Here is an 11574-nt window from a genome sequence, read left to right as displayed (position 1 = left end):
CGTATATTATATATTTATATATATTTAATATTGAACCTAGAAAATAGGTTTTAAATTTATCAGATTATTTATGTAAGAATATAATTATGTGGCATCCGTAAATTGTATTATATATTCCGCCGTATTTAAAATATATATAGGTCTCGAAAAAAGTATAAATTAGTCAAAACATATTATAGATTCAAATTACCTAGGTATTTATTTTAGCAGAAGGCCTCATGCATAAACAGCAAATTATAAACAATTATAAGTAGTACAATTAGGCGTTCCTCTCCAATGATGACACTCCTGATTTGGATAGTTATAGGCACTTTAGATGTTATACACTACAACAACGGAATTAAATATTATGTAGGTAGGTAATATAATATATATAAAGAAAATAAATCTCAAAATAAACAGTATAGGTATACGATCGGCCCGTTTTTAAAATTACTTTTAGCTAGTATAGTAATATACAAGCATATGTAAACACAAAATATATTATAATTTCTAGGTAGATTAAATAAATATAATAAGAGTGATGGGTCCGCGCTCATTACAGAATTGAAAAAGTACAATTTACTATAGCTGTCAGATATATAGCTAGTAACTACATACGCGTATTATATATTTATATTGGACATTGGTAGATGTTGCTATATTATATAGGTGTATATATTTACACGTATACCTATATTATAGGTGCTATATAAATGTTATATAATATATGTTAATCGTTAATATAGTACGATGCAGTCATATAATATATTGAGGTATATACCTACCTATACAGGCGTAGTATACTAAACCTATATAGATATATATAAATATAAATATTGTATTTGTTATAGCCGCTTGTTTATAGCTATATATATAGGATACATATATTTATTATTTATTATTACCTATATATATAATAATATACTTATATACATAGATGATTGACGTCGAAATTATTATACTTTCGTATTAATTTATATTCACTATCATTTATAAAAGTCTATATAGTATATATATTTGAAGTACGCGTGTATCATCTATAGATATTCACACTATTATCTACAAAGTGCGCTGCAATATTATTCGGCTGCAGGCGTTGCAGCCACCGAGTTAACGAGATTATACATATTATACATTTTATGTGTAGGCACTAGCCGCAATAATGTATAATGGCAGCTGCGATTTTCATCTTTTACACGCGTTTTATATATTATTGTATTATTTAGGCACACCGTAGGTATACCTATATCAGCTCATTCAGTTGTTTAGATTTTTCAGGTGACTATGATATAATGGTGTGCGAGAAATTGCAGTATTTATAGTCATCTTACGCTTTGATTTATAAGTTTATAATTTATACATTATCATATAGATACCAACATACCTATTTATACCTATATACATTAACCTATACGTAATAACCCTATAAATACAAAGTAAATTAAAAAGAAATTATAAATTTTAATTAGTCATTAAAAAGAAAGTTAATTAGTACTTATTACCTGTAGAATATAGATCATAATATTATGAAATATTTACCTTTACCTTTAGGGGAAGGCGAAGCAAAACCGTTTATACGCTACACACTATAACTTCTAGGTAAATAAATACAATAAAACATTTAAAAATTAAATTTGATAGCATATAATTGAGTATTTAAAGCAATAATATTATACATAGGTACTTTGTAAAAAATTATTATGTACATTGTTTCGGTATAAATATATAATTATTTATAATAACTTTATGTTAGAATAAAAAATAATAAAACTAAACGATATAAACATGTTATTTTTTCAGTGCCTATTAGATATATTAGCTATATCTATAATAATCTAATTCGAATACAAAAATAAAATATAACATGATATAAATACTTTTTTAATTTTATAATTTATTAAACAATATACCTATATTTTATGGTATATATAAATATAAAGTACAAATATCTTATTTTTTTCCAACAGTTTTAGAATAAATATGTATCTATTCAGTAAAAGTGATTTCAGAAACAGAAATTGAAAAAAAAAGTATATAGGTAACTATAGTTTTAGGTATTAATGTAAATAATATATAGCAATAATATTGGCGTAGGTAGGTACATTGCACATGGTTTTCATGGTGCGATGCATTTCTGTAACTTATCCCAAAATTTTAATCGTAAATAAGTAGGTATTTATGAGACCTCTGCAGGTACTAATAATAAGTACAATATATATACGTATCTATATAGTTGACAATTTTCTATTTTTTTTTTTTTTTTTTATTGTTACTAATCCGAAATAATTGTAGGTGTAGGCGTATTTTGTTTTCTGAAATCGTGTTAAGAGAAATACAAAATTTTATGTAACTGTAATTTTTTTATAATACCTACCGTCCTATGACCATATAATCTCGTTTGGTTTTAGTTTTGGTAACCATCAAAATATAGATAATGTAATGTAAAATTATATAAGACTGCAGCTGCTGGTGACACTGTTTTCACCGCCCGTAAGCACAAAACTATAGATAGGTACACACACATACCTATATATAGGTACCTACATTACACAAGAAAAATCGTATTTACCTATACAAATAATATCACGCTTATAATATGTGTCGTATCTACCTATACCTATAATAACGATGTACCTAATATATATGTAAAAAAGTGCGTGTGAATAATATAGTAATAGAAACAATATGATACGAACATCGCGCAGCGACGGCGATGCAACGTGTGCGTGGTTTTTTTTTTCATTTTTTAATACACATTATGCGTGTGCGCGGCAGTCGCGGACCAGAGTATAAACGCGCGGTTAACTCGGTCCGCCGCGGTCGTTTGTAAGTGGGACCTATAGGTTAGGTATACCTCATACCTACGTTATTGTGCGGTCGTGTATTTGCCGCCGCCGTCTGAAATATATATATTATAATATCGTATAATACGTGTAAGTGTATATATAGAGGTGCACACTACAAACAGAAATCCGAAAAGCGATTCCAAATAATATATATTACGTTATAGGTCGGGAGGGGAGGAAAGAATTATATATATTATATACGCGTACGATACCTAATGTGTACAGGTATAACAGATAGCAACCGCGGCGGCGAAACGACAAGAGGACCGAATAGTATATAATAATGATGCTCGCGCGTCGCACTATAGAGCGAGCGAGACGACGGCGGCGGCGGCGGCGAGAAGGAGACGGACGTGATGTTTTTTTTTTTTTCTCTCTTCTTATATATATTATGCAATTTATTATGTACAAGTGTTGTGCGTGCGACGGAGAGAGAGAGAGCGTACACGCCAGCGCAACGACGGACGTATAATAGAGAACGCCGCGGCGGCTAAAAGACCACACACGAAGCCGTCGCCGCCGCCGCCGCCGCAGTCTCAACCGCCGCCGCCGCCGCCGGTCGTCCATTGGTGTGCGCGCGCGCTGGCGACGGTCGCCCCTTCTCGACGCGGACCCCGACGCCGCCGCCGCCACCGCGCCCAGGTGGGCGGCGCCCGGGCTGCCGACGCCATTTTTCCGTTTTACCCCCACCCCGAGCCGGCCGGCAGCCAACGGTCCGCCGCCGACCGACCACGACCGCCACCGCCGCCGCATCCGTCCGCCGTACGCCCGTCCGTCCGGTCATCAGGTCTCGGCAGTGCTGCCGCGCTCCAGTCAGATTCGAGAGGTCGCGCGCGCACCTACGGAATACAAATATTTATCATTATTACTATTATTATTATTTAACTCCGCACGCGCACGCGCACGCCTAGTGCCCGGTAATTCCGATTTCGATTTAAGATAATAATAAAAAAAAAAAAAAAAACACGCGGGTGATATACACCACCTAATATCCGACATTACATCAACGCCGCCGTACCTGCCCGCCCGGGTCTACTATACGACAAGAGTTTTACAGATTTTTCGAATTTACGTCTTCGAATCGGCAGAGTTCTGCGGCAGACTTCACGTTCCCGGACGACCAGGTACTTAATTACCTATACAGATCGTTTGTATTATTCGTATTTATTTCGGCGTATAGCCGCCGTATAACGCTTATAGGTGTAGCCCCCGAGGGTATTTGATATTAGTTACATTCGCGGGCAATTTGTTTGTTGGTAGGTATAGTGCGGGTGCCAATATACGCGATAATCGATTTTTACCGAATAGACGTAGGCACATTATTAACGAGTTGAATATCACGACTTTATATAGGTATTGGTATTGTAATTAATTGTATGTCCGATTGAAATATCTGCAGATATTTCTATAATAAGTATAAAATAAATCGTATTGTTTAAATACACGTTTCTATTCGGTGTGTGTGTGTGTGTGTGTGTATTAGGTATATTAATCAATTTACCTAGGTTTCTGTAATATTATTATGCAATGGTATATTAGAATTTGAAGAGGTGTCCAATTTTTGTTTAATTTTACCTATTTAATAACTATCACTATTCACATTTATAAATAACATAATCTAAACTTAAACATGTTTAAATAATAGATATAAAATAAAATATAGCCACATAATAATTTAGATCAATATAATGACAAAAGTTAATTATTAAAACCCTAGTTTGACGGCTGCATATTTATTTTATTTGAATTGTATTCAAGTTATTTTTCTAATCCCACTACCTACCTAATAAATTTATGTAAAAATGTATTTTAACGTGTTTAGCTAACTTCATTAGGTATACTATTTCTCTGATCTTACTATTGCGTATTAATCAGTTATATACACTTAAGTTCTTGATTATGGACAAATAATATCAGAAAATTTACAGACGGTTACATTCAATCATAGTCAATTGCTGCTTCTTAAAAATTAAAACGATTTGAAAGGTGTATGTGGATGGATAAGTTAAAATTATTTTTCTAATTTTTCATTTAGTTATTGTAGGTAAATACAGGCTATATTTTTCTAGTTATTAGTTTCTGTTATTAATGTACATAGGTATATAGAAATATTAAATATCTATACTTTTAATTTGATAATGAGTAATAATTGCGAGTTTAAAATTTAAATAATTGTACACAGGCACACTTACCTACGTCTTGCACTTAATTTACTAAATAGGTAATAACTAATTTATCGTATGCCAGTTGTTTAAGTTGTTGGTAACATAAACTAAGATATCATATTTAAAAAAAAAAGTATGTAATACTTATGTCGAAAACTAAAGATGTATTATTTTATACTTAGATAGGTATAGGTACTATATAAATATATAACATTTATCTGGTTTCCCGCTTACCAGATTACTAACAATGATTTTTTTTTAATCTTTAAATTTGTTTTGAATATTATCTATTAGGTATATACCTAATTACAACATCAATAGGTGTATAATATTTATATACCGTTGAATCGGTCATTACTGTAGGTAGATATATTTGTCTTAAATTATTGAGGGTATATTAAATGTATATATATTTATTTTAAATAGGTTTTTGTATAATATAATTAAAGCTGGAGAAAAACGTGAAAAATCCGCTTATAATGTTTAATTATGGTCATTTTTGTCAACTTCCTTTCTAAGTAAATACAAACATTATTACTAACCTAAATTAATAATGTAGGTACCTACAATTATGTGCATACCTACATACATTATATGATAATGGACAATGGTATAAAACTATAAAATAATTTACTGCAAAAAAAAAGGAAAACTGTTTTAAAAAGTTTTTTCATTAGTTATTTACGGAATTTAATTACTGGAATAATGTTCAAGACATTCGAATGCCCCTTTAATAACAAAAAAATACCCGTACTGTAATTATTTGTCTCAATGTAACACAAAAAAAATATTAAAAAATACAACACACGATTAAAATATAACATATAATATTCCTATATTACCTAATATCTTAATTCAGAAAATATACACATTCTAAAAATATTAATTAACTTAAGTTTAAGATATTAATTTATCGATATTTATTGAAATATTTAGAGATATTTATTAAGCCAAGATTTTGTTTAATCATTATGTATCTTGATCATTAACAACATTAATAGATTATTTTATTTAAACCAAAATGCATTTGTTAATCATGGTTATTATATTGTTATTATTATTATTTTTTTAATGTTATTAATGGAATTTTCGGTAATTATTTATAATTTAATGTTTTAATCAAAATATTTACATATGTCGTGTATGTGGTATGTGCATAAGTCATAAATCAATAAACTATAAATGTTTTCATACTATAATAACTTACGCAAGTTAATATAAATGAATTGTAATTTTTTTAAATGTAGCGTGATAAATTGGTTAACTAAACTAAGTAAAATTTGATTGAATTTATTGATAAGGTATTTGATAGGTTTTGTTAACAATAAAAATTCAGTTAATATAAAATGTAAATGTTAATGCTTATTATCATACTAATTATCACCAATTAAGTGTCTAATTTTAATTGACAACTTTTTACATTAAACATTAATTATAGATATATTATACACATATAACCTACCTATATTTATAAAGTCGTATTTAATCGCAAAGTAACAAACACGTATAATAAGGTTATACGGTATTTTTTCAGATTTTAGTAGGTATTTGTTATATTTTGTTTTATTTTAATACGTTATATTTAATTCATTTGAAATATTTAATAATGCGTTATAGCCTATTGGTACTATATTCTAGTAAAAAAGAACTATTGAACGGACAAAACTAGAGTATTTTTTAGTGTAACTTTAAAATTGTAAACATATTTAAATAAAAGGTAAATATATATAAATGCCTATTATAATATATATATATAATTTTAAATATCTATGCATTATAATTAGCTGCAACTAAAAATCTTTGGAAGTATTTGTGTGATTATAAGCCCAAGGATTACATGTGTATAATAAATACGCATTTGCAGATGTATGTATATACATTCGTTGTTAGTATTATATATATATATTAAATAATCAATCAGTAATTGATTAACATTAATATTATACTTATACTTTAATAGTATATGAATTGTTATTAGACTCAAGTGTCCATTCACTTAGTAATTTATGAGTAATGAAAAAAAATAAAAATGATGTAAAAGTGTAGAAAAATAGAAATCACGAGTCACTTTATAAGCAGCACGTTAAGTATACACATATGTATATATAAACAATATATAGGTACATTTCTTATAATGTATATAAAACCGATAAATGATTGACAATATAAAATTAATTTAATTAATTCAATACACAAGGTTGTTTAATATTACTTATAAGGATATCCACATATAACATTTTGCCACATTGTTATTATTGAACATGTCTACACTTTTCAATTTTGTGTCAACCGAGATAAAATATTAGTAAGTATAAGGAATATACTGAATTGTTGTTTGAAATACCTAGTATACCTATGTACAAACGTTATAAATATTTATCAATCAAGTACAATATTGTGAAAAACTCGATGAAAACCAAATGGGAAACTACATGGGTATACCACATTTGGTTCGCGAACCGCGATTAAAAATTCTACACTTTAAAATATTTTTATAACAATATTTAATTTGAAATCAGTTTTTTATAAGCAATATTACAATTTTGTTTGTGCCGTTGTCATTAAATAAATAGGCCATTATTTATTTTAATTATTTAAAATATTTAGTTAGGTACTTCATAAATCCGGTTATAGGTAATTTAACATAAATTATAGAAATATATGTCTATATAAGAATATATATCTACATGTACATCTAAATCTATCGTGAATAAATAATAATATTAAGTATATATTTTTTAAATTACATCCACTTCAAAATTTTCCATTTTTCCATATTATACCAATAAAAGATTATTGTATATGCAATATGCATATTATTCATAATATGAGCCAATATAGTTTGCAGTATTTAATTTCTTCGTATTTGAATATAACCAAGTATATTAAATATGTTAAAAATTTAGAGTTGAATAGCTATTTCATTAATTTATAATTGTTTAATTTAAAATAAACGTAAATATATCTAGATGTTAATCTATCTAAATATTTCCTTGCTAAAGATGAATAAATAAATTGATATTTCAGATATTTTGAACAAAATTACTGCATACTTAATTATAGGTACGTGCTTAGTTTATACTGTCTAATATAAAAACATATATTGTTTAATATGTATATGATTTATTTTCTCCAACAGTTAACGTTAGCTGTACATCTAAATGATATTATGTTAACGTCAAACATCTGTTATATTTTTAATTTACGGAAGTAAATTGCTTTATTCATAATTATAAAATATACACGATAAAGAGTATAGTCACACATGTCTACGTTTATTTAAATATTAGTAAATTAAAATAAAAAAAATAAAATAAATATCAAATTTTCTACAATTTTTATAGTAGTCCATTAAATTATTTTTATTGTAAAAAAAATCGTTTAAAAAAAATATAATTATTGATTGTAACATTATTAACATTTATAGTATAATGTCTTGTATCAATTACTATCTGGATTTAAGTGCCTACAGATTATACCTATATTATTCAAACAATTACTTAAGTTTTAAACTACCACAAGCGCAAACTGGGTCCATTTTTATTTGATTTTTTAGGCGTCTGGGTATTTTGAGAATTACAATTAAAAAACGATCTCTAAAACGGCTAAACCTAAAAAAAAACAAAATTCAGTATGTCGTCTACGCTCCGCCTATTTTTTACTTTATTGCTGGAACAATGGTACCTATTTCTACCACAGAAGTTGCTTATTCATTTATATAGGTTTGCTGTATTTAATACAGTCATACTGGTTATGTATTATATATATTTTATAGTTAGAGTTATAATATTGTATAGTATATAATATATTATACATGTTATACGCACCTATATGCGTGTATATATAGGTACTAAGTTATTTCTTACTACTTTATTAATGTGTTTGTGTTCTGTTAAGATAGGCATAGTTGGCATAATTAAAATATGTACAATTAAACATAAAGTACCTAAGCTCAAATTATGGTGAATAATTTATGAAAGAGGGTCAGCTATGTTATAGGTATACGTGAAGTTCGCACGCAGATACATTTTCAAGTCTTATCTTTTTATACATAATTAACATTTTGTACAAGTGAAGAGAATACGCAGTAAAATTATAAACATATATTACATAAAGTAATGATATCGATACTTAAGTAATAATAACTACGCCATGTGCATTGTACACAATACTTCACTGCAAAATAGTATTTCGGACGAATGTTCCACACAAATTTATAAGTATATAATTAAGTTGAACAGATATACCTACGTATATAGTAGAGTACCTATGTGTCGAGTTAATGGAAATTGAACTTTTTATCTAATGTTGATTAAGGTTGTGAGTAATAAACAGGAAATTTGATCAAAAATTATCATTACACAATTTTCATTAATTTTTTAAAAGTAGATATATATTTATTACACACGAGCATGTTTATACCTATTAACATGTAGATATATATAGATTCACAAAAAACAATTTTGTAAATGGATTGTTTTTGGTTAGTTAAAAATTAATGAATAAATATATTTTATCATTTAATGATAGGTCGTAAATGGTAAGTGGGTACATTGTGCATCGTATACTATAGGTATATTTAACATAATATTTATGTCTAGCAATCGTAATTTGAATGCATCTATATTTTAATTACTTGACTTCTTATTATATAAATTCAAACAAACTATGTTTTTTTATCAAAAACATTTTCAAAAGAATAAAAAAACATGAGAGGGCTTTTAATAAATAAATATGTTTATCCTTTGTTTTCAAAAACAATAGAACATTTTTTTTATGTAATTATCTACTCAAATTATTTAATAAAATCCTCGATTGTAATGTAATAAACTAATACCCATAATATAAATAAGCCATCTAGTAATAAATATAACGCATCTTATCGATATTATTATAGAACGTTAGCTAACGTAACCTAACCCAAAATAAAAACGAACTATTTGCATTACCTATATATTTAATGAAAAAACACTAACTTTGCTTTAAATCTAAATAGAATCCTTTGAAAAAAAAATATGTAGGTACTCGTAGACAGTTACTAAAAGAAGTCTGTTCATTCAATTTTGATTCAAAAACAGATAATTTACTAATTAAATTTCTGTAATCATTTTTATATAAACAGCATGTGTGAAACTCTGCAGTATAGCACAAAATGTGGTTAACCATGTTTAATTAACCATGGTATCGGCAAGAAGATGTGACCGTAACATAATCGTATTCTATGTTATATGCACTTCACCGTAGCATGACAAAATATAGGTAAATAACAAGCCAATTAAATGTCTAAACTCTAAAGAAAAAAAATCTATTGACCATTTATACATACACCACATGTCCACACACGCACATACATAGTTTCTACAGAGACTAAATTTTATTAAGTTGCATGTGATTTACCTACTATATTTTATATAGACAGTCCTGTCTGGTTTGTACTAAAATGTATTTTTTTTTTGTCATACTTGATTTGTTACCCATAAAATTTTAAAACCATACTCGTCCTTCAATATAAATGTGTTATTTTTATCTTTCTTGAATAAGTATATATATAGATAGTATACCAGGTACTTTGTTGATACAATTATATCCAGTACAATTGTAGAATTTCCTTGTTATTTTTCTGTAATAATGGCAATTACACATTGTCATTCAGATTGAAAACTATTATAGATGTACGATTATTATATACCTATATCACCATTTAGGTGGATCCCTGATATTTCTTGATATTCTTTATATTATTTATTAAGTGGTGACATTGTTATTTAATAAATAATAACTTAACAAATGTATTGAATATATTATAGGTAAGTATCTACAAAAAAGTACCACTTAAAAGTTAGAACACACACACACACACACACCACACACACACACACACACACACACACACACCACACACACACACACACACCACACACACACACACACACTATATATATATATATATATATGTATAAAAAAAAAATATAGAAAACGACCAGCAGTTATCCTCTCCAGCCCTTGACGCGGTGCATATATTTATACAAATATAAAGAGATGAAAAACAATTTTATTGTGTGAATTTAACCTGTGCGTCAAAAATAAAGTCATACGTATTATTGTTTATTTACAACAAAGAAAAGTAAACATATTGATTTATTGACTATATTATATTGTCAATATTATTGTGTACCATATGTGTGTATACTGTATAGCGGGTCCATAGATGAACAATTTAAAATGACATATTAATTAAACATTTACGATTGTCGTGTCTGTATGTAATATAGACACGCGTGAGTTTAAAAACGTGTATACTAGTAAAAATGAACGTATATTTAAAATTGCTTGTATAAAAAATTTAATTGAACTTTAAGTACATACATATATTCTCGGTAATGTATACATCTTAATATACGAAATCAATTAAACTCGTAGTCATATAAAAAAATGACCACATATTTGATGATTTAAAAAAAATAAAATGAACACATTATGTCATATTATTGTACTTGCATAACATATTTTATACATCTACTGCAGTTAACGAGTATAGGTATCATATGTATACATATAATATGTTTTTTACATAGAAATAT

At 27.7% G+C, this 11574-nt stretch overlaps 1 protein-coding gene across 2 annotated transcripts in view; it reads left to right on the top strand.

Annotated features, from left to right (window-relative positions):
* The first annotated feature begins 3436 nt into the window (after nt 1–3436).
* The window catches only part of LOC114129817 (homeobox protein invected-like), a 61564-nt gene continuing 53426 nt past the window's right edge, over nt 3437–11574 (top strand). Inside the window, exon 1 of one of the 2 annotated variants that reach the window (XM_027994663.2) lies at nt 3437–3952. The gene's annotated coding sequence lies outside the window, so the exon portion shown is untranslated. The remainder of the gene's footprint in view (nt 3953–11574) is intronic. The other variant, XM_050205149.1, reaches the window with a different exon arrangement.

This window comes from Aphis gossypii, chromosome X, assembly GCF_020184175.1.
Source record: "Aphis gossypii isolate Hap1 chromosome X, ASM2018417v2, whole genome shotgun sequence".
Classification (NCBI taxonomy): Eukaryota; Metazoa; Arthropoda; class Insecta; order Hemiptera; family Aphididae; genus Aphis; species Aphis gossypii.
The sequence above is the reverse complement of the archived record's forward strand: the minus strand, read 5'-3'. Positions and strand labels throughout refer to the sequence as shown.